Genomic DNA, 23861 nt, shown 5'->3' on the forward strand with positions numbered 1-23861 from the left:
CAGACCCCACCCGACAGGCAGGGAAACTGAGGCTCTAAGAGGCAATGCGGGATCCCCCAACCCCAGGCCCAACGAACACGCTGCAGGCCCTTCCCGTCAGTGCCTCGGTGGGACCCTGCTGCTCGCTGGCAGGGAGTCCCACCTGCACCCACTCTGAGATCCACGGGCAAGCGGTGTAGACCTGAGCTCAGGCCTGCCTCTGCCCTGCTGGCTGGGTGACCTGGGCAGTGACCAGCCCTCTCTGAGCCTCAGCGTCCCCAACACCCATCTCCTGGGTCCCTTGCAGCTGCTGCAAGGAGCAAAGGGGTAGACCAATGAGAGTCCAGCCTGTACAACTGTCAAGTGCTGTCCACATTCAAGGGGAATGAAGGGGAAAGTTACTGCTCACTTTCCTTGGCCTTCCTCAACCACTGCTGCGCTCTCCTTTCTAAAAAGGCTCTCACAGTTTTTTTCGGAGGCTCCCACTGTGCCTGCCCCTGTGTTAAGGGCTATTCACAGATTTCATCCTCAGGATTCTAGGAACTTGGCACTATTTTTATGCTCATTCTGCAGATGATGAAATTGAGGCTCAGAGAGGTGAAGTTACTTGCTCAAGATCACACAGCAAGAAATGAGAGCGCTTAGCCACGACGCTATCTATCTGCCCCTGAGTGTTTGCGTATCAGCCCTCTGTGGCCGCGAGAGTCCTCTGGTTCGTTAACGCCCAGCGCCCCCTGGTTTATCTGACTTCCAAAATGTATGCAATATTCATATGCCCAGCAGCAGCAGCGCACGCACCCCTCTCCGAAGGCTTCAGGAGCCCCATTAATCACTCAGACACACCTGCATATTCATTAACTTCCGAAGTAATACAGGGCCCCTTATTACTTCGGGCCTGCTGCCTGCATTAAAGACACTTCAACTTCATTCATTATTAAACGCCCCTGATAAAAGATCACATCCCTCCTTCACAGAGGGGGGCGGTACCCAGGCCGCCAAGCCAGCAGATCTGCTCCCAGCACCAGCTGCTGTGTGACCTTGAGCCAGGCCCTCACCCTCTCTGGGCCTCCTGGTAAAATCAGGCAAAGGACAGTCTCTAAGCATGCCCTGGGCTCCATCAAAGTCGACCCCGTCCCATCCTTCTGCAGACTCCATTGTCTCTTCCCTGCTCTTACGAGTCTCTCCTGGACTCACGTGACCCTCTGTTCTCCATGAGACAGCTGCCCGTCCTCTCTGCGGTTTCCTTGACCCTCCGCCACCACCAGCCTCCACTCGCGCCTGGGCCTGGGCTTTGCGGCCAGTGGGTCCCGGGTCCTGGCACCGGCCCCTCATCTCGAGGGCAGCATCCACCCCTGAGTTAAGCTGGCTCGGCAGACCGCCACGTGTCCCAAATCAGAGAAGCCAACGCCCCACAGCCAGCAAGGGTGGACTTCAGCTGCCACACAACAACAGCGGTGACAATGACAAAGATAATAGTGGCACCCAGCACTGCCTGAGCACGAACCACGCCCCAAGCCTGTGCTAAGTCGTGTAGTGCCCCATTCTTCTTAGAAAACCTCCACGTTACAGATGGGGAAACCGAGGCCAGTGAGGTCCGGGCCACCCCCCAGGAGATGCTGGCACTGTCTGTAACAGGGTCTCTCCCGTTTGGGGTCCTGAGCTTCTCACCATCACACACGCCATCACACGCGCCACCCCGAGGTGGGACACGCGGCCTCCATCTTGCCCCAGCTCCGTCCCCCCCTGCCCAGCTCCTCGGTATGCGGATCCTGCTTCATGGAGCTGCGGACGACACAGAATGGAGTCCCGTGCCGGGGCAGACGCCCTCATCAATCTCCATTACGCCCGCGCTGAGCAGAGCCCGTGATGAAGCAGAGGAAGCCACCGCCAGCGACGCCTCTGATGGCTCTACCCGGCCTTCCACCTCCGCCCCACGCGCCTCTGTGCAGGTTGAGCCACCGCCTCCTACAAACGCAGGCCTGAGGCTTCCTCCCCAAGCCGCTGGCTGTGTGACTGTGGGCCCATCACCAAACCTCTCTGTGCCTCCGTCCCGTCCTCTGAATCACACCTGACTCCGCCTGCCCCCTCGTCCCTCATCTCCAATCCAGCCGGAGGCCTGTCCAGGCCACACGCCTGTGTGCGTCCAAGCCACCGATGGCTCCTGACTGGACGGCAGCAACTGCCTGCCAGCGTCTCCCGGCCTCCCCTGGTTCCTCCTGCCCTGTGCTCAGCAGCCAGCCTCTCAAAATGCCGTCTACCGTGGACCCAAGGAGGGCCCCTCCCCCAAAGCCTTTCCAGAAGCTTCCCAGGCTCCCAGGCTGAAGCCAAAAGTCGTCCTGAAGGTCAAGGCCCCACGAGGCCTGCCCGGCTCCCCATCGAGACCCCCCTCCTGCAGCGCCCCCCTCTCCCGCGGTGGCTCCCTGCTCTCATCTGATCCTGTCGTGGCAGCTGTCCCTTCGGCACCATCGGGGCAGCCCGGCCAGCAGTGCGCTCTTGGCTGCGCTCGGCCCCCCCGCACCGTCAGCAGCAGCCCTGTGGCCAGAACGAAGACCTCTGTCAGGTCAGGACAGCAAACCCGCGGGGCTGTGGCCACTGCCAACAGGGAAGCTGGCGGACCACAACGAGGACCTCGCCATGTGTCGTCCGCGTGCAGACACAGCCCCCCTTAACAGGACGACAAAGGACAGGGCGTCAGACCCACTCCTCAAATGAGGACGCTGAGGCTCAGAAAGACAGCGTGGCGTTGAAGGTCACCACTGGTACAGAGTGGTGGGACCCCAGCCGTGTTGTCTGCGCCCGAGCACGGAGTGCCAACGCTCACGACACGCCAGACCCTGACGAGCGTGTGACATGAACTGACTCAGTGCCCCCTCCCCAGGGCCCAGTGAGGCGAACACTGTTACCACACCCATCTGATAGACAGATGAGGACCCGAGGCCCAGGGTGATGCAGCCAGTTGCCTGAGGGCACACAGCTAAGAAGTGGGAGAGCCTGAGACTCACCCAGTTGCAGCCCTGGAGCGTCCGGCCCTCCAGCTCTGCTCCCATCTCCTTCCCAGCCCTGGCTGCCAGGATGCTCCAGGAGGGGCGACCCCTTGCTGGCTCCCTCATCATCCCAGCTCTGCGGCAGCAAGGACTTGAGGCAGGCCCTCCCGGCTCTGGGCCCTGGCGTCCCCATCCGCAAGGGGGTGGACGAGACAACCCGTCAGCGGTGGCACATCATCCACACGCCTGTGGGCCTACTACGCACCAGGCCCTGAGCTGGCAAAACTGGTCTCTGGCCTGCAGGGGACCCCCAAGGGGTGGGGGAGCTGGCTCGGGAAGGGGCAGGGAGCCCGCTCAGGGTTCGGGGACACGCAGGGTGCCAGCCCCTGACGGCTGCCACCAAGAGCACCCCAAAGCCAAGAGGGCAGAGGAGAGGCCCAGGCTGCGGCTGACCCCCGGATGCCGGAGCTGAGATTCCCGTGAGGGCTCCGCGCCTCTGAAGACCTGCCACCCCCCGAGGGGCTGGGGATCCCCGGAGGCTGCACCCTGCCAAGCAGACCCCCCATAGCCAACAAGCCCCCACTGTGTGCCCGGCCGGGGTTCCCGGCACAGAGTAGGAAAGGCCAGATGAGCGAGGAATTCGAGGAGCAGCAGGAGACCCCGGCACAAGCGCTGGACACACTGGATTCTAAGGAAACCCTCCTGGAAATCATTTTGTAAAATATATAACCAGCCTCAAATTTCCTTTACAGAAAAATCTGAATTTTACAGATGAGGTTGCTCAAAGTGAGGGAACCCTCCTGGCTTTCCAGGGGCTTCCTCATCGCTGAGGGTGGGCACCACGGCCCGGTCCCCTCTGTCCCAGCCCCCCAACACGGGAGCTCAGCAAATTCTGGCCAACCCAACTCCGCCAGCGAGCTCATTTCCAGCCACGGCTTCCAAGCCACCGTGCCAGGACCCCCCTGCACCCTCAGACCCTCACGGTTAGTTTAGAGAAAGTCAGGGCTGGCAGCTCCCTTAGCACATCCGGTCCCTGTCACATAACAGGTGAGGAAACCGAGGCCAGAGAGGGCAAGAGCCTTGCCCAAGGCCTCACAGCCACGGTCCAGTTCCTTCCAGGCAGCCCCTTCCTGCCCCAGCCCCTCAGATGCTGCTGCTCCCCGGGCTCTGTCCTGGACCTGCCAGCAGCTGCCCCTTCCGGGTGGCCTCCTGCCCGCCCGCGGCTGCCCAGATCCTGGCCTTTGCCTGCTGGCCTGACGCCTCCACAGACGCCCTCGACGCCCCAGGCTCCGCTGGTCCAGGTCATCTTCCCCCCAAGCCCCCTCGTGCCCACACATCTCCTCTTGGTCAAGGTCACACCACGCGCCAGCTTGCTCAGGCCACGGATGCCAGCTTCATCCTCAACTCCTCCCCTTCCCGCCGGAAGACAGCGATGAGACCAACCACCAAGCCTGCCACACTGTCCTCAAAACGTCTCCTGTGTCCGTCCTCTGCTCCCCATCTCACCGGGACAGGCCCCGCCACCACCACCCCACCCCCACCCCCCCCACCGCCTGGCTGCCTGCCGCGGCCTCCGTCTCCTGCAGGCCCTCCACAGGCGGCCAGAAGCAGCCTTCCAGAGGGCAGCTCGGAGCTGCCTCTCCCGCTCCCCGCAGCCCCAGGACAGAGGCCGAGCTCCTACTGGCGTCCGAAGCTCCCGTGAGGTGGGCCTCTCCTTCCCCACCTCCAGCCCCAGCCACATGGCCCTCCCCACGTTCCCTACCCTCCAGCAGCACAAGCCCCTCCCTCTCCCCACCACTGACCACCAACACTGTGAACCGCTACACTTCAGCTCAGCTCGGGCTTCACCTCCTCCAGGAAGCCTGCCTTGAACCCTAGGTCTGGCTTCACCACCCCACAGCGCCCCGTGCCCACCAGCTCCAAGTGGCATCCCCCTAAACAGGCACCATCCCCCTCCTGATGCCAAGACAGCATCCCGTGCCCTCTGGGCCCCCAGGGCCAGCAGGAGGCCTGGCACAGAGGAGATGCCTGGGGTGTGGGGATGGAAAAAGCAAAAGAGCCACACAGCCCCCAGGCATAGAATTCCCAGCTGGCCTCTGTCCCCACCTCCCCACATGCTGAGTGGACTCATTATTACCACTGGTGAAAACATGGCCTCCCAGCTCCTTATCATTATTAATGTGACCATTAGGGCCTCAACCAGTGCCATGGCTCCCACGCTGGCCTCAGACGGCGGGCGGCAGTGCAGTCAGCCAGATGTAGAGGAAGAGGGAAAGGGAGGGAAGATGGATAGCGCCCCTACGGGGAGCCCTGCCCGAGCCGGGGCCTGACAGCTGACCGGTAGGAGCCTCGGTGCCCCTTATCTGGGCACATGAGGCCCCTGCTTACAGATGAGGAGACCGAGGCTCCAAGGGCAAGCGGCTGACCTGGGGTCTCATGGCTGGTGGGGGCCAAGTCAGGGATCTGAACTGGACTCCTGCGCACTTCTCCTTGCACCAGACCCGGGGGCTTTCAAAGCAGAAGGAGGGAAACAAGTGCTTGCTGAGCATCTGGGCATTTTACAGGAGTCCTGGGAGGCCGCAGGCACGGAGGAAAGCGCACGACTGGGATTGAGACCCTTGCTCTGTACCCCTCCCAGCTGTGTGGCCTCAGGCAGGCCGAACAGCTTCTCTGAGCCGATTGCTCCTGTGTCCCTGAGGCTGCGCGGCTGCCCTACAGGCTGCTGTGAGTGTCACAGGAGGTGGTAATGACCACAGCCAATGACCCGGAGCACCTCCCAGCGGGGCTGGAGGCCAGTGATCTCACCTCTTCCTCACAAGGACCTCACAAGAGGTGGTCCCAACAAGTGTCCCCATTTTACAGACGACGAAATGGAGGCCGGGGTCAGAGGACTTACCCAAAGCTACGCAGCTGGAAGGGTGGAGCCCTCCGACACCCCTCCTATAATGAGGACACCGTCAGAACAAACCACTCCCACTGTGCACACACACGTGCACACGCCTGCACACGCATGCACACGTGCCCACCGCACGCCCGGCACAGGGCCTCCTCGGTCCCTCCCTTCCCTGGGCCCCTCCCTCGACCCCTCCTCTACCACCACCGGCCTCCCATCCCTCCAGCTCGGCCCCAGAGCAGCACCTCCGAGAACTCCCCTCCCCGCTCCTCAGCTCTCCCGGCTCTGGGCTCCGTCCTCCATCCCCCACACTCGTGTTTAAACGCCAGGCGAGCCCCCTGCCACGGGAGAACGCACAGTCCAGACTCCTCCTCCTGGGCTGGAGGGAGCTCCTGCTCTCTCCCTCCTCCCTAGACTCCTGGGTCCTCCGTCCCCACTCCCAGGCCCGAGCAGGCGACCCTCTCACCCTCTCTGAACCCATGGGTCTTTTCACACCTCTTGGCCTTTTCCCTTGAAACTCCCACGACCTGGTATGCCCTCCTGCCCTACCCCCCACCTCGCGAATGCTACTCCTCAGCAGAATGCCAAGCCGCCTCCTACAGGAAGCCCTCCAGCCCACCTGGGCATCAGTCACCCTAGCCTACCTTCCTCCTTGGCTGTGGGGTCCCTGACAGCACAGACCATACTCATTCACCCCCAGACTCCAGGGCCTTGCACAACACTTGGCCCACACCAGACGCTCCAGAACTGTCTGCTGAATACACACACTTCTTCCATCCCCTGCCTTCCCCGGGCTCCTGGAGGCAGAGGGAACAAGCTCATTAGCCAACAATGACCAACGACCACCGACCACGTGTATCTGCCCCCTCCCCCCGCCTCCACCAGCCTCCAGCCGCAGCCCTGAACTACGAGGCAGCCATCACCTGCCTCCCTGTCTGCTGACTCCCGTTGGGGGGAATAAAACCCACAGCCTCCCCTGCTCCATCTCTCCCCTTTCTCCTCCCTCCCCCAGCGCCCGGCTTCTCGGTGAATGAAAGAATGAAGGGCCTGCGGACACCTGCCTACAAGCCTGGCCTGCGCCACCAGCTGATGGAACCCTTACTAACCCTGGGGAGAGGGGCACAAGCAACACTGGCCCCAAGGCACGGATGAGGGCACCGAGGCGCTGAGGGGCCCAGACTGCCCAAGGCCCCGCCCCACCCCACCCCCCCCAGGGCCAAGCCCTCCGTGGCCCAGGCCCATCCAGAGATCCCTGGGAAACGGGCAAGGGCAGCAGGGGTGGCAGGGAGAAGATCAGAAAGCTGGGGGGCGGGGGGTTGACCCTCCCTGGTCTGCAGCCTCAACCCCCCAGGGTGTCCCCCAACTGGAACCACCCCATTCATAGAAGCTGACCCTCCTCTCATGTGTCCCCATCCCACCAGCGCTCAGGCCCCTCTCCCCCCACTTCTAACCCACCCCCTTGGGGCCAATCTGACTTCACCATCTGTCCAGAGGCAGACTCTGCAGTATGCTGACGGCCACCCCCACTGCCGCAGGCCTGGGGACCACAGCAGGGCAGCCGCCTCCCCCAGCCCCAGAGGGCCCTGTGCCCAGGGAGCCCCTCAGCCTCCTGATGGGCCAGCGCTGCGTGGACAGGGCTAGGACAAGGGCAGGACCGAGGTCTCAGGGCCTCTTAGCGGGCGCCTGGTGACAAATCCCCCCAAACGGCCCAGAATCTCAGTCCATCAGAACCAGCAGAGGGTACAAGACATTAGAGAGATGGGAGACCGAGGCCTGCCGAGGGGCGGTGACTCCCGACCCTCGCTGTGCCAGCCCACCCAGCGCAGCCCCTCTGCCCTGGGGCAGGAGCCCACTCCACTCCTCCCAGATCCCCAGCACCCAGCCCGGAGCCGGAGCCCAAAACTTCCCCGGATCAAACAAACGAGTGAGTGAGTGAGCGAGCGCTGGGTTCAGACGCCTGCTTCCACCTGGGCCTCTGTTTCCCCACCTGCCTTCTTTGCAGGAGGATCAAAAGGCGCAACTCAAAGAACGGCACTGAGACCTTAACTCTCACACACCTGGAAGGGACTTTTAATTCCAAAGGAGATGAAGTTCGCATCTCCTTCCGTTAACACCATCGCTGGAGCCCTGGGGCAGGTGCGGCCGCAGCGATGAGGACAGACGGGCACGGCCCCCTGAGGAAGCCCGCGCGGCTGAGGGAGGAGAGCAGGAGGCCAGCAATCACAAGCGGGACGTGGGGAGCCGCGGGGCTGGGTGGGGGGCCCAGGACGGGTTCCTGGAAGAGAGGTCACCCAGCCCTCAGGCCATGGGACACAAAGGACCCAAAGAGCCAGGCCAGCTAGCAAAGAGGGCACGCCACCCCCATGAGCCAACGTCACGTCAGATGAGCAGCGTCACGAGAGGGAGACAGCCCTGTGAGGTACGAACACTAGTGTCCCCATTTTACAGAAGAGGAAATTGAGGCCCAGAGAGCTGAGGCAACATGCCTCAGGCCCCACAGCCTTCAGGCAGCAAAGCTGTGCCTCTGGGCCTCGTGCCCCTTCTGAGGCCCCTGGGGAGGCCGGAGACAGTTTCTGGAACATTCAGCCTCTGAACTAAGGGCCAAGCTGCTCTGATGGCACCCAGGTCAGCCGCTCCCAGACTCAGCAAGGACAGCCACAGCCGCAAGAGGCTGGTGCCATGCACACGGGGGCCCTCAGGACACATGGCAAACAAACCCATATGTGGGAGCGAGGGGCTGCTGCCCGGGGAGGGGCGGGGCCCCCACAGCCCTCCTTTCAACGTGTGCAAAGGAAGAGCAGAAACTTCTGCTTGCTTAACATCACGAATGTCAACAAGCTCGTAAAAAACGTTATTGCTCCTCAGCCCCACAACACCCTTCGTCTGTTTAATTTTTGTATCTCCTCCCTCCCCCAGCCTCCTCTGTGACAGAAACAAAAAGCTGCAGATTTTGTTGTTTTTCGGCCAAGAAGGTCTGCCCTTCCTTCCCTTCACCCTGCCCCAAAGAGGCTGGAGGGAAAAGCCCCCAGATAAGGAATCAGAAGCAGGGAGCGACCCCTGCTCCCTCCCCCAGTGCTGTGTGACCTTGGGCTCTGACTTACCCTCTCTGGTTGAAATGCATCACCTACAAAGTAGGAATTACAGCCGTGGGGTTGGTGTGAGGATCAAACAAGATAATCCCAGTAAAGTGCTTAGTTCGCTCCTGGCACAGAGCAAGCGCTCAATAAATGTTAGGCTTTGTTATTATGTAAAGTAGAGTTAAATACCACCCCTCCCACCCCCCCACCAGTTAATCCATTTGTAGAGCGGGCCTTCTGGGGCAAGCTGGCAGCTCAGTGCAGCCGTGGATCAGTTCTCTTGGCTGGCTCAGTGTTGACACAAATCCCAGCTTGATGCCATGAGGCAGGGCCTGAGCGCTGGCGTTTACTGCAGGCCCCACCATACCCTATTGCCTTACTCAGACCAGATGCACCCCTTTGAGCGACCTGGCCCCTGTGGGCCTCTGAGTTTGCCATCCCTAGTTCCCGCTTCTCAAAAGCTTTCCCACCTGGTGATCTCACTGAACGAGTCATTAGGCCCTGCTGACGGATGAGGAAACTGAGGCTCACGGAGGGGCAGCCACCTGCCCACAGTCCCTGAGGGGGGTGCTGTGGAGCCAAGGAGAGTCCAGTCACCAGGCCTGGCCCTTTTCTCTCTTGAGAACACCTCCTCGGCACGGGGAAGAGCAAATGGCCCACAAGCCAGGTGGCAGGAGAGATGGTGTCTAGCTTCCACAGGCCCCCCGGGTCCCGCCGGGATCAGGAGGGGACTGAGCAGAAGACAGGGCCTGCCCTGGGCCTCGTCCCAGCCGGGCGATGGGTGTCCCAAGCCTGGGTGGCACACCTATGTGCCACACCCCAGCAGAGCCCAGCAAGGGGCTCCAAAAGCTGGGGACAGCAGTTAGAACGGGCTCATTCCCCTCGGGTCCCCTCTATATCCCCCATCTGGGGTCCCCCTCCAGGAACAGCCCCAGCCAGAAACGGCACCTCCCGGGCCCACACCAGCCCCTCCTGCGGCACCAACCATCCACAGGCGCTTCACGCGGGGTTACACCACCCACACCCATGATGCCCCATCTCACGGAAGAGGAAACTACCCCCCAGCCAGCACCAGCCAGCAAGACCCAGACACGGCGCCAGACCCGCTGCAGCTGTCAGCCCCCCACAACCACCAGCCATCCCCTCCAGGCCTTGATTTCCCCATCTGCCACGCAACACGGCTGACTCTGACAGAGCGAGCTGGTCTTGGAGAGGAGACGGTGGCGCTGGAGGGCCTCAAACCCAGCAATGTGGCCATGTGTATGAGCCTCAACTTCCCCAAGAGAAGGTGGGGCTTCTGTCCCCTGTCTTCCCCAGAGCCCCTCACACAGGGCACCCCCTGGCCTGCATCCAGCAGGAGCACAAGAAGTGACCGAGGGGTTACCACGGACGAGACCCTGTGCTGGAAGCTCTCCACAGCTCGCCAGGTATGGGCTGTGCTGACCATTTTTCAGACAAGGAATTGGAAGCACAGAGATGCTAAGCAATTTGCCTAGGGCCGCCCAGGAAGAAAGAGAGTCTGGTGGGTTGGTGGGCAGACCAAAGGACCAGGATGGAGAACACAGCCCTGGTTACTGGTGTCCAGATGAGGCCTGGGAGGGGCGCAGGCTCAGAGGATGAGAGGAGCAAGGTCGAGAGGGAGGGGGAACGAGTGAGTGCAGGGCCTGTGGCGGGGGAAGGCAGCACTGTAACTGCCGTCAAGCCGGGAGGCTGGCAGCCGCTGAGCTGACGGCTCCCATCGCTGCATGCCTGCCTCTGCCTCTGCGGCCCTGCAGGCCGGCGCTAGTCTCAGCGGCATCTCAAGTGCAGGCCACTTCCATTCCTCCTCTGTCACCAGTCTCAAGTCGCCCCCTCCACCGCCCTCCCCAGGCGTGTCCAGGCGTGAAGCAATTCCTCCTACTGCACAAGGCTGGCTCCCAGAGGCTCAGGGCCTTGCCCGAGCTCCCACCAAGCCAAGAACGGCCCACGGGGACTCGAACCCAGCTCTCGGACATCCCCACCCACCTCCCTGATTTGGGGAGGGTCCCCAAGGGCACCCGAGGTTGCTGCAGGGGAAGAGGGCGGGGCCAGGGCCGTGAGGGGCGGGGCCGTGAGCGGCGGGGCGGGGCCTGAAAGGGGCGGGCCGAGAGGGGAGGCTGGAGCCCGGTCCCGGTTGCCCTGGCAACAGGACTAATTAATTCCTACCCGGGCTCTATCTGCGCCTTGGCTGGATGGGCAGTTTGGGCTCGCGGGTGTTTGTTTTGAAGGGAAGGGGAGAAAGGCGGGAGGTGCTGGGAGGCTGTGGTCCCGGGGCTAGCGAGGGACTGACGCCCCCGCCCCACGCTCACACGTAGCATCACCACCCGCACAGGAACAGGCAGGCTGGCTCCCAGGGACCACCGGGGACCTGCTCTCCGGAGCAGGGCGGCTCGTCCCAGCCCAAACACACCTGGCACAGACTGCAGACAGACAGCAGTGCCTGCGGTGTGCGCACACGTGCCCGCATACATGCGCACACCCGCACACAGCGAGAAGAACACAGACTCCACAGCGAGAGAGGCTTGGGTTCAGACCCAGCTTCACTTTCTGAGTCTCAGCTTCCCCATCTGCAAAATGGGCACCTCCGCTCCCCTCAAAGGGCTCTTAGGAGAATTAGAGGGACGTCCCCAGCGCAGGGGCACCTGAGGGGCCTCATCTACCCTGGGGTCAGAGAAGGCTTTGCTGAGGGTGATCCTGGTGATGGAACCGGTACCCAGAGGGTGGCATTTTTGAGGAACTGGACCAAGGCCAGGAGGACTGGATTGGGGCATGAGGGAGGGAGACAGAGCCCCCAGGAGGAGCCCTGAGGCTCAGCCAAGTCCTCGCAGGTCTGAAGCCACAGTAATGATTCTGGATCTCAGCTTGAGGACCTCAGGGAGCCAGTGCCAGGCAGGGGAGTGCAAGCTGACAGCAGGGTGCAGAATGCATCGGAGAGAGGGGCGCGAGCAGAGGCAGGCGGCCCTGGCAGAGGCTGCAGCGGTGGTCCGGGCCCCTGAGGCTGCCTCGATGTGAGCGAGGGCAGCGGGGTGGTCAGGCGATGGGAGGACTTGAGAGCAGGTCTTGGTGGCCTACAGGATGAGGACGGGAGGCCAAGGGGGCAGTTCAGGGAGGAGTCCCAGGGTCCAGGGGGGTGTCTGCGGGATGGTGGTACCCACCCCGGAACAGGGAGCCTCAGAGGAGTAAACGTGCCAGGATGCAGGAGAGAGAAGAGTCCCATATATATCAGAGAAGTTGAGTTTTAGGGGCCAGAGGGACACCCCTAAACACGTGTCCAGTCAGCAGGTGGCCACACCCAATGCCCAACAGCCAGAGGTGGGGCACAGCCGAGGACGGAGACGTGGGCATCCCTGCTCAGGGCTGTTCAGAGGAGCCAGGGAAGTGGAGGCACTACCCCACGAGCAGGGGCCGAGGACCAGGCCAGGAGGATGGCCCCTGGGGACCAGGCATGGCTGGAAGTGGATGCTGGCCTGCCACACGGCAGCTCTTGGAGCCAGACCACCTGGGTTCAAATCCCCGCCCCAACACCTCCCAAGCTGTGAGATCCTGGCCAAGTCACTTCACCTCTGCGAGCCTCAACTTCCCCATCTGTAGAGTGGAAATACAAGCAATCCCCACCCCAAAGGTTGTTATGAGGAGGGCCATCCCCCTGGATGCCCGGCTGAGCCCCAGAGACACACGGTCTCCAGGGAGGGGGCGTGGCACTCACCTTTGTTGACCACCTGCTCTGTGCCAGGCACCTTACAGGTGTCACCGACTGCAGGGAGTGGTGATGGAGGAGCAGGGGCCTGGAGCCACCCAGCCCCGGGCTGAATCGGGTCCCCTACTTACTAACCGTGGACCCCAGACCTCAGCTTCTGCGAATGGGAAATTCGGATGAGGGTGCCCCCCCATGGCCCGCGGGACTGTTGTGAACACGAAATAAGAGAACAGATGAAGCATCTGTCACCGGCCTGGCACACGGCAGGCACTAAATAAGTCACCACTGCTGTCATTATTACACCTGCTGTTCCTGCTCCTCCCAGGACCCCAAGGAGGAGGATGTACTGGTCCCCAGGGAACCAATAAGAAGGACAAAGGCCTCCCCAGCCACCATCTGACCACAGGATTGTGCAGCCCAGGACAGGGCCATGTGAGACCGCCGGGGTCTGAACCCTGCCCTGGCCGCTCCAAACTGTGTGACCTTGAACAAGTCGCCTCACCTCTCTGAACCTCAGATTCCTCCCCAAGGAAATGAGGGGTCCCATACCTGCACCGTCATCTGAGGACTGAACAAGGCAACACACAAACGGCATCCAGCCCAGGGGCTGCACACAGTAGGTGCTCAATAAATGACAGCAGTTGTTTTTGGTGACTGGATGTCAAGACCTGAAGGAATGAATGAAGGCAGACAAGCATTGGGTGGGGTCCCGGGTGTGCTGCCCTCCCAGAGCCATGCAAGCACAACCCCAGGGGGCTGCAGCCCAGGACCCGCCACCGGGGGCACCCCCCCGCATCCCTCCCCCTGGCCCCGGACCAACACCCCCCCTCAGGTCCATGCCCACCTGCCCCTGCCCCCCTGCGGTGAGTGCAGAGCCCCGTGCGCCCCCATCCAGCCTCGTGACCAGCCGCAGCCCCTCCCCTGCCCGCGCTCTGCATCTGCTCAATTAGGGAAACTGGGGAGCGGGGAAACAAAGGCTTAATTTCTGAGCTAATCAGCCTGCCTCATGCTAATTACCATCCTCCCGGGCATCAGGGCAGGCTTCCTGGGGGAGGGGGTGGGGAAGCTGGTCCTCAGGAATGACACCCTTTCCCCCAAAGCCTGAGGTGGCCCAGCGACGCGGGGATACCAGGAGGCTCGGGCGGCTGGGACTCTGTGGGTGTGGCTAGAAGCAGGGGCCACAGAGAGTCCACTGGCAGCAGGGAACGTGCCTCAGGGGGTGTCCCCTGGGTGGGCCCCACCCTCCCCGGACCCCCTCCAGGACTCCTGCCCCATCTTGCGGGCAGCCTCAGGCTGAGGGGAGGCCCCAGAACAGGTGCCCCAGGAGGTGTCCAACCCATGGCCTTGGCAGAGAGATGGACAGACGGACACCTGTAAGCTAGAAAACTGACCAATGCTCAGAGGGAAGCTTTTGGATCAGGATGTAGAGTGTGTGCTTCTCTGTGCTTGAGTGTGCATGCACGTGTGTGTTGCATGCGTGTGTGTGGTGCATGTGTGTGTTGCGTGTGTGTGCACCTGTGTGTACACAAGTGCACAACACAGGAGGGCACAGGCCTGGGAGGCAGGAGGCCGGGGTCTCCCCTGCTCGGCCCTAGGCACGTCCCTGCCCCTCTAAAACCCAGCCTTTCCCTCGAGAGGGTGCAGGCTGGGGGGCCTGGGGCTGGGCCACATTCTTCAACCTGCAGGCTGAGTGCCCACCACGCATGCCCCAGGCCCCATGCCAGGCACGCAGGCTCAGTGGTGAACGGACAGATGGGGGCCCTGTCCTCACGGCTCCCTGTGTCGGACGAGCCATGGAGTCAACACGTAAACTGTCGACACAGCCCGGGACAGAGAAAAGCGCCCTGCAGGGACCTGAGCGCGTAGGACGCGGGCCAGCTTGACGGTGACGGGCTACTGTCGGCGGGGCTTGTCGCTGTGTTTTTTAGGAAAGGTCCCATCCAGCGACGAAACGTCAGATAATCAGAACTCACTGTGGGCCCGGTGCCAATCCCTTCCCCTCTCTGGGCCTCAGTTTCCCACTTTGCAACAATGAAGGAGCACGATGATATGGTCTCCAAGGTTCATCCCGGCCCTCATCAGTGAGGACTCTCCACCATGAGTGTGTGTGTGTGACACCAGGGTCTGTGGTGTGGCCCTCACACACACACACACACACACACACACACACACACACACAGCTGATGTGTCCCGGCCCTAGGCCCAGCTGCACGATGGACACACCAGATGGTCAGGTGTCACCCGGTGCAGAGCGGGGCTGGCACCCACCCTCCCCTAATCGCAGGCTCCCGAGGGCACTCAGCTTTGCTGGCACAGGGCACCCCCCAACCGCCCCCCTCACCCTGTCATGGAGCCATCAGAGCCGCCACCATGTGCTGAGTGCCTACTGTGCGCCCCATGCCCCTCATGCTTCACAGCACAGAATTCCCACAACAGCCTTCCCAGCTAAGTACTGTTACCCTGTTTTACATATGGGGAAACTGAGGCTCAGCTAGGTCAAGTGACCTGCTCAGGAAGTGATACGTTAGGGACTTGTATCTGGCCTGATCCCAAGCTGCCACACCCACACGCACCAGGACCACCTTCCTGGATGCCCCTCAAGGCTCAGGCCAGGGGACCAGGCTGGCCCAGGTCCTGCCCGAGCACAGCTCCCCACAGATCACCAGGGGTACTCAACATGGCAAGGTGGTTAGGAGGGTGGCCTGGGGACCCTGATGGCCCAGGTTCAAATCCTCGTCTCACCACTGACTCGCTGTGTGACCATGGGCAGGACCCCTAACTTCTCTGTGCCTCGGCTCCTCCATCTGTAAAATGGGGATGATCACATTTTGTGGGATTGTTGTGAGGATTTCATTTCTGTAAAGTCCTTAGCACAGTGTCCAGCACGTGGTAAGTGTCACTCAGGTGTCGTTAAATAAAGGGAATAAATTATTCCCTTTGATTCTATGGGCAGCCTCTGGATTGGGTCCCACAGAGGATAAGGGGCAGAGTTGAGACTCAAACCCTGAACGCAGGACTCCCTGCCCAGTGCTCTCTCCCTACAGCACTGAGATGGCTCCAGCTCAGCCAAGAGAATGAAGAAGTCCCCAGCTCAGGCCCCGGGGGTTCAAGAGAGGCTGGAGGCACTGAGGAAGACAGTGGTGCGTGCGCAGGCCGGGGGCCAGGCCTGAAGGCCCGAGCACTCCGGTGGCCACTCAGGGGCCCTGGACGCCAGGTGCTGAAGCAGCCCCCTGTAATGCCATGGGGCCAAGGCCCAGTGGTCCTGGGACACAGCAGCTGGGGAACAGCTGGGGCAGCGTGGCCTCCCAGCATCAGCCACAGTCATCCCATCCCCAGCATTCCGCCCCAGGGACGGCTGGGGGCTTCCTGGCCTGGGACCCCCACACCCCAGCCCTCCCCAGGCCCCACGGAGCCCCGCTGGCAGGAATCCCATCCAGAAGAGGGGTCCTGCCTAAGGCCCTCGGCCAGCAGCTTCAAGGGGAACCCAGATGGCCACATTCAACCTCAGAAGCAGACCCCCCTGCAAAGGGGCGGCCGGGGTCAGAGGTGTGAGTCTTTGAAGTTGCGCGCTGTTGGTGAAACTGGAAAAGTTCGACCAACCCAGCCGCCCACAGCAGGGAAATGGCTGTGCAAGGGGACCCTTGCCCAAGGGGATCAGGACCCCACTGTGCCTCGAGGGGAGACGCCGCAGTGTGGGGTCCAGGGCCACATGAAGGGCAGAGGCGGCGAGGCAGGTCCCACGTGGGTAAAAAACAGATGGCGGACACGTGCTCACGGGTGCTGGGGACGTGGGGCAGGGCCCCGCCGGCGATGGGGAGGGGCCAGCAGCTCGTCCCTGTCTGCTTTACACACAGAGAGCATGTCAACTGCCTAGTTAGAAAGGGGGTGTACACACTCCAACACACAACACACACCTGACAATCACCCAGCACACACATGCACACGCCCACACACACCCAGCTTTCTCCATCCACGGCTGCACGCAGCCTGAGGGAGGGACACGAAGGCTGCCACAAACCATGGGGCAAGGCCGTTTGAGGAGCCACAGGCGGAGAGATGGGCGGGCAGATGGAGACGGAAGGGGACAAGGACAGTGAGAGTCACAGGCAGATATGGAAGCTCAGCTCAGGCCCCGGGGACCCAGCTCAGGACCAGCCACTTCCGGCTGGCCCCGGGGCTGTGCAAAGTGAAACTGCCCAAGCGAAAAGTCGCTGGACCCAGGTTCTCCTTTCAGCTGACCACTCACTGCAGGGTGACCCTGGGCCAGCGCCTCTCCAGCGTCAGCCTGCCCCTGCGTGCAGGGGTGGGGTGGAGACACCGCGGTTCTGACCCTCCAGTGCTCTGGGGTCTGGATTCCCCATTAAGGCCCGGCTCCCACCTCTGCCCAGGCCCCTCAGCATCTGCAGCTGCTCCGGAGGCCCAGACGGTCCCGGAGCACAGCCCCCCAGAGCTCCTCCTGCATCCAGGACAGAGCGTCCAGGTCAGTGGCCAGCCCTGCCAAGCCAGGAACCCCATTCCTAAAGCCCCTCCCCGATCATTGACCCCAGCAGCGCATCTGAGCAGGGAGGAGCGGGTACAACATGGCCTGTAGAGAAGCAGGGAATGCACACTGCCTTCCTGCATCGTCGGACTGAATCCTCATAACGCCCTGAGCCCATTTTACAGATGAAGAAACTAAGGGTCAGAGGATGATCCACCCAGAGCCAAGCAGCTACAGTGGAACCCACACTGCCTACTCCAAGACTCGCCAGCCCCGTCCACATCTTGTCTGCGAGGCACCGCGGAGACAGGAGGGGCCGCAGAGGCAGACACCCCCAATTTCCAGACCCAGCACCCCAGGCCCAGGGACTCCCCGGGCCACAGCCTTTCCCCATCAGCACGAGGCAATGGCGAGCAGGCTGCTGGAGCCCCGCCACCCGCTCCCCGCCAGGAACCCACCAGTGAGTAGGGTCGGCGCTCACTGGGCACTCGCGGTGTGGCAGGTGCAGAGGTGGGTACTATTTTTATTCCCATTTTACGGACGAGGAGGCTGAGGCATGCAGAGGTGAGGCAGCTTGTGACGGGGAGAATCGGGAGTCGAATGGGGGCCTGGGCCACGTGCTTGACCAAGGGTCACCCCATCTCTCAGCCCCAGGGGTTTCTCCACTCCGACATGCTGCCCCCAGGCCAGCACCTCAGTGTCTGGCAGAGGCGGGAAAGGTCTGCTCCCCAAGGCTCTGCTTAGCTCGTGGGCCCCTGAGCCGCCATCGCCTCGGGCACCTGCTCTCCTCTGCCGACCCCTCTGCGGCCCATCTCCTCCCAGGATGCTCAGGGTGCATCTCCTCCCAGGACGCTCAGGGTCCATCTCCTCCCAGGACACTCAGGGTCCATCTCCTCCCAGGACGCTCAGGGTCCATCTCCTCCCAGGACGCTCAGGGTCCATCTCCTCCCAGGACGCTCAGGGTCCATCTCCTCCCAGGATGCTCAGGGTCCATCTCCTCCCAGGATGCTCAGGGTCCTTGGCGAGCCCCCACCTCCATCCTTGAGGCCCAGCCCTGGGTAGCGGAAGGTCTGCATCTCCCCACAGATCTCAGACGGTGTCCTCAAAGATGGGGCTGGGTCTCAGCCTGAGGCCCAGAGAGGGTGTGGGAGAGCCAGGGTCACACAGCAAGCTGGAGGCAGGAAGGAGCCCTATGGCCCTGTCTCCACCTCACAGCTCAGCAGAGATTCCACGCTCCCTCTTGGCCTGTGAAAGGTGAAGCTGGACTGGTTGAGCTGTGACCCCGTGCGGAGGCAGGGGGTGGGGAGACAGGTTTTCGGCAGCTTCTAGAATTCCTCAGGCCTTTACAACCATGGAACCTCCAGCAGTCTTGCGGGCCTACTGTGTGCAGACACTCCTCTCTCCAACGCCATCTCAATCCATCCCCTCCAGGAGCCCGGCAGCATCCCCATTTCACAGATGAGCAAACTGAGACTCCGGTGCACGGGACCACTCAGCAACAGGATCCAACCCACGGCACCTTGCTTCTGACCACAGAGCAGACCCTCCTGGAGCCCCTGTCCCAAATCCAACCCCTTACCAGTCCTCAGGGACTGCCTCTTCCAGGAAGTCTTCCCAGAACTCGGGGAGCCTCCACTCAGTGAGACTGTCCCCCCCTCCTGCACTCACACAGCAGACTGAGCCCAGCACACGCATGGCGCCCCCGCCCTCAGACTGGGGCTCCTGGGAGTCGAGGCTCTAACCCCCATCAGACGGGGCTCCCTAAGTCAGGGCTGTCCCCCCCAGACAAGGGACCTGACAGCATGGTCCCCCCACTTCAAGACTAGGGGCTCCCCAAGGACAGGGCCACCACGCTCTCCTTGTTTCGGACTAGGAAGTAACGAGGACGGGACTCCCACTTCCCTCCTCCTGCACCTCCATCCACACAGCTCCCCCCAGAGTACAAGACTCCGCCCCCAGGGTGCAGGCAGGGCCCCGGGCCACGCCTCAGCCCCCTCCCCTCACTCTGTCCTGGCACTCCTCCAGGCCTGGCTGGTACCAGGCAGGCCCCCCCACCCCGGGCCTGTCCATGAATCCCACCTCTGTTGGGCACCACAGACCCCCCTTTCTCCTCCCCAAACAAATGGGGTCTTGAGTGAGACACCAGGACAAGCATGCACAACGCCAGGTCTATTCCCTGCCATGGCCTGGCTGCCAGCGGCAGGGGTGGGGGTGGGGGGCTCTGCCAGGCAGGGGGAGCAGCCTCTCCATTCCACAGCCCCTCAAGGTCCAGCCCCTGAAATTGGGACCACTCTCAGCTCCGCCCTGGTGGGGCTGGGAACAACAGCCCACTCCCTGGGGGACCCCAGAGCAGACCCGTCGCAGGCTCCTGTGTCGTTCTCGCCGCTCTGTCGACAGTGCAGGCCGGAGCCTCTGGGCCCAGGTCCAAAGCCCTGCTCCTCCCCTCTAGAGAGTTTCTCCAAACCTGAGTTTGGTCACTTGTCAAACGGGCATAACCACACAGCTCCACATGGGCCGCTGGGACTGTGAAAGGGGACGCAGAGCGGAATGGCCCAGGTGCTCAGTTAGAACCAGCTTCCTTCCCTCCCCCCTCTCTGATCTTCTCTCTTTTTTTTCGGTGGGGGGGAGGGGTGAGCAAGAAAGCTCAGGCTGGCAGGGCAGAAAGCAGCCTGTCCCAAGCGCTTAAAATGCTGCCTATTCAGAAGTCAAAATCTCAACCCCCCAGGGCCGGCAGGGAGGCGTCCCAGGACTTCGGGAATTCAGCAGAGGCTGTTTCCCCACCCTGGGGAGGGGGCCCTGGAGCCAAGCCTGCAAATCAAAGCTCAAAGCCCACTGCCTCCCAGAAGCCAGCCAAGATAAGCCAAGAGATTACCCCCATTTTACAGACAAGTAAACTAAGACACAGAGGGGTTAAGTAATTTGCCTAAGGTCACACAGCTATGGAGCAGCTGAACTGATTTCTTTTGACAATTCAGGCTGCTACCACAAGCTCCTCCTTAGGGCAGAAGGCTTCGCTACCTAAGAGCGTTCTGAGATTTTGCCCCTGTGTTCAGAGCAAGGTCCACACTCTCTGCCTGAAAGGCCAGGCTCCCCAGCGGGGCAGGGGAGGGCAGGGCAGCAGAAAAAGCACTTGCCCTGGAGTCAGCCCAATCTGGGGTCACACGCCAGGCCTGCCACCTACTTCCAGCCACGTGTCCACAGGCCATTTCCCAGGCCTCCCTCGCCCCACTGTGCTCGGGTATCAAATGGGAATGATAAGATTGACCTCCCGGGGTGGCTGGCAGGGCCAACCATCCACGCAGTCACCACATGTTCACTGAACACCTACTATGTGCCAGGTCCCATTCAAGGCACTTGGGACAGAACAGGAACAAGACAGATAAAGTTCCTGCTCTCGTGGAGCTGATACACCCCGGGGGCGGGAGAGTGCATATAAACCAGTAAATAAACAAAACAGCACCGGGTGTGTCAGGGGCTCTCAGGAAACAAAGAGACGAGGGGGCCCAGAGCAACGAACAGAGCAGTCAGGGAGGGCCTCCCTGAGGAGGTGACAATCCACTGGGCAGGAGACAGCCATGAAACAAGCCTGGGTAGCAGCAATAAGCACAAAAGGAACAGCAACTCCTGCAGAAGGAACAGCGTGTGCAAAGGCTGGGGAATTAGATGAGACGGGAAAACGCCCGGCATACAGCAGATGCTGGACAAAGACCAGCTGCTGGTATTACTGCTTTAACCCTGTGAGCTCCTTGCGCCTGGCTTTCCTCTTCTGGAAAATGGGGCGCTGTGCAGATCCAGGGGAATCCTGGGTCTCCTCCACATACCTGACTTCACTTAAAGAAACCCTTGTTCCATTATTATTCCTCCCATTTTGCAGGTGGGGAAGTTGAGGCTCCCATAAACGGCAACGTCAGGACACGAACGCAGGTCCTGCAATCCCAAATGCCGGGCTCCCGCAGGCCTTTCATGGTCTCGCTGTGCACAGGGCGCTCACTACCTCACGCCATCCCATCCCAACGGCTCCGAACGTCAGAAAAGCTCTTGTTGGGTGAGCCGAGGTCTGTGCCTGGCGGGTCCCACTTCTGCCCTTTGGGGCCACCGAGGACAGCCCTCCCCGCTCTTCCCCAGGTCCACGTGCCATGTGAAGAGGGCTGACGGGTTAGAAAGAGCAGCTGCTGCCCTAGGAAGCGCCTCCCAGGCCAGGCCCCGTGCTGTGACTTCATCCCCTGCATCACGTCCGCAAGGTGAAGGAGGGGTTCTGATCACACCCATTGTACAGATGAAGAAACTGAGGCCTAGAAAGGCAGAGAAACAGGTCCAGGGCCCCCCACCTAGCAAGCAGCACAGACAGGATGTGAACTCAGATCTCTGTCACTCAAAAGACAGCGATCCTGCCTGTCACTCCCAGGCCCCTCAAATGTCCCTCTTTGGACATCCTTTCCAGTCCCCTGCATGGCCTGTCCCCTGGCGATGCCAGGGAGGTGGACAGAATAGACCTCCCCTGATGCTCCCAGGTACCGGCCAGCCGCTGGCCTGGCAGGCTGCGCCCCGTGAAAGCAGCCAGGAGGCAGGGGACTCAGGCAACAGCTAGGGGGACGAGGCCCACCTGATTGAAGGGTACACAGAGGCCCTGGAGCAAGCAGAGGGGAGCACTGAACAGGGAGCCAGCCACACCTGGTTCCATCCCGGCTCAGTGACCAGGGTGCTGTGTGACCATCAGGGGGCCCTCCTCCCCCGCGGGACCCCTTCCTGCTGCTACGAAGTCAGGTCAACACCCCTGCTTCTTAAGGGTCTTGGGAAAGGGCAGGACGAGGCAGACCTCTGGTGAGAGGGCCTGCTGTCACCCCCGGGCATGTCAGAAAGCCACTTTAAAATCACTTTTTAAAGCAATTATGACAATGGTGGCAGTTACCACTCACCGAGTCTAAGCGCCAGGAACCACACCAGGGCCATCACAGACATCATCCCAAGTGACAGCAACCCCAAGAGGCATGTGCATCAGTCCCATTTTACAGATGGGGAAACTGAGGCACGGGGTCCTACAGCTGTTAAGTGCCAGAGCCAGGATTCAAACCCAGAGCCGTGTGCTCTTGCATGCTGCTTCCTATTATGAGTATTCAAATAAAATGAGTGCTTTGGGAGAATACCTGGGGACCGAGGGAAGAGAACGGGGTGGTGGTGGAGGGGCAGGCTCCCAGGGGAGGAGTTAGGCCTGGTGAGTTGGACATTTGGGGAGGCAGATGCCCTGGGGTTGAATTCCAGGCCCAGTGCCTGACCACTGTGCAACCTTGGGCAAGTCACTTCCCCTCTCTGATACCTCAAAGGCAGGTATCAACACGAGGGGGCTGGGGGGCTTCCTGGAGCACAGCAAACATGAAGGATGAGGGTGAAGTCACTTGGGGACAAGGAGGGAGCACGATGGGGACTCATATGCTCAAAGGCCCTAAGGAGGGAGACAGCTCGAGGAGGCAGAGGCTGGAGAACTTGGCCAGAGAAGTGGTGGGGGAGGACAGAGAGGGCCTTGGGAGGAGGGACCCGGTGGGGCAGCAGCCCCTCCCTCTCCCCCCTGCCGTCCTCCATGGAGCACCCCGCACCCACACTCCCTCCCTGCACAAGCCCCTCCAGAGCGCCCATCACCAGCCCCTCCCCCTCCCCGGGATCTCAACACCTTGGCAGCCACAGCCCCTCCACGTGGGGACCACCGCATCTTAGAGACGGCATCTCTCTCTCCTAGCAACCACCAACACCGGGCCAGCCAGCCAGCCTCCTCCCTCTGTCTCCTCCTCTCTCCATGGAGACCACAATGCCACAGAGGCGGCTCCCTCGCCACAGCAACCACCGTCACTCAGCACCCGCCCCGGACAACAGCTCCCTCCACGTGGCCACCACCAACACAGCCTCGCTGACAGCGAGAGCCTCAGCCTCTCCTCTCCAGGGCAGCCACCAGCCCCAACCAGGACGCAAGAGCTCCTGCCGGCCGGCCGCCTGAGGCCTCCTAGTGTCAGACTGCACTCCCTCCGCCTCCAAGATTCAGTGACATGGATCAGGCCCAGGATTGATGCCGCCCAGCGTCTCCCCTGCTCCAGCTCACCCCCAGCCTGCAGTCTGCCCTCTCTACGATGGAGAGGCCCCCAGCCGAGGGGGGAGAAGAGGCCATGTTCTCCCAGGCCATCCCCTGGAAGCCAGCCCCCACCCGTAGGTGGTGCACAGACACCACTGGCTCAGCCTCTCCGCCGGGCGAAGGGGCAGGACTGCGGTCTCTGAGCCAGCAGGGGCTGCCTCGTCCTCCCCAGTGGGCCTGTCCCAGCCCCCCAAAGGCCCATCGCTCTGCCGCTGCCTCCCAGGCCCTCTGGAAGGGAAGCTGGGGAGGGGCAGGATGGGGGCGCTCGCAGCTGGGGCAGGGGCCCCGCCAGGCAGGAGGGACAAACAGGAGGCCGAGGCCTCGTTACATCACGGGTTCGCACGGCCAGGTCATGTGAGCTGTGCTCGCACACAGTCAGAAGGAGCCTGTCCTTACCAGACGTCTGTGGGCAACGGGGACCCCTCCAGCCAGCGAGGCTCTGTCCCTGGCCTGGTCTCAGGGAGGTTCCCACGGCAGCGGCGGCAGCGGCGGCAGCAGCGGTAGCAGTGGGGTCTCAGGTCCTGGCCCAGCTCAGCGGCAGCTCCTCATCCAAGTCCTCTCCTTCTGCAGGAGGCAGGGGGAGAAAGGGGAGGGAGGGAGGGAGAGGGGAGGAGG

General features: G+C 61.9%; 1 protein-coding gene across 3 annotated transcripts in view; it reads right to left on the minus strand.

Annotated features, from left to right (window-relative positions):
- The window catches only part of ELFN2 (extracellular leucine rich repeat and fibronectin type III domain containing 2), a 50337-nt gene that overhangs the window by 17467 nt on the left and 9009 nt on the right, over positions 1-23861 (minus strand). For all 3 annotated transcript variants that reach the window (XM_070600685.1, XM_070600684.1, XM_070600686.1), the window contains exon 2: positions 23643-23810. The gene's annotated coding sequence lies outside the window, so the exon portion shown is untranslated. The remainder of the gene's footprint in view (positions 1-23642; positions 23811-23861) is intronic.

Source organism: Equus przewalskii, chromosome 29 (genome assembly GCF_037783145.1).
Source record: "Equus przewalskii isolate Varuska chromosome 29, EquPr2, whole genome shotgun sequence".
In the NCBI taxonomy this organism is placed as follows: Eukaryota; Metazoa; Chordata; class Mammalia; order Perissodactyla; family Equidae; genus Equus; species Equus przewalskii.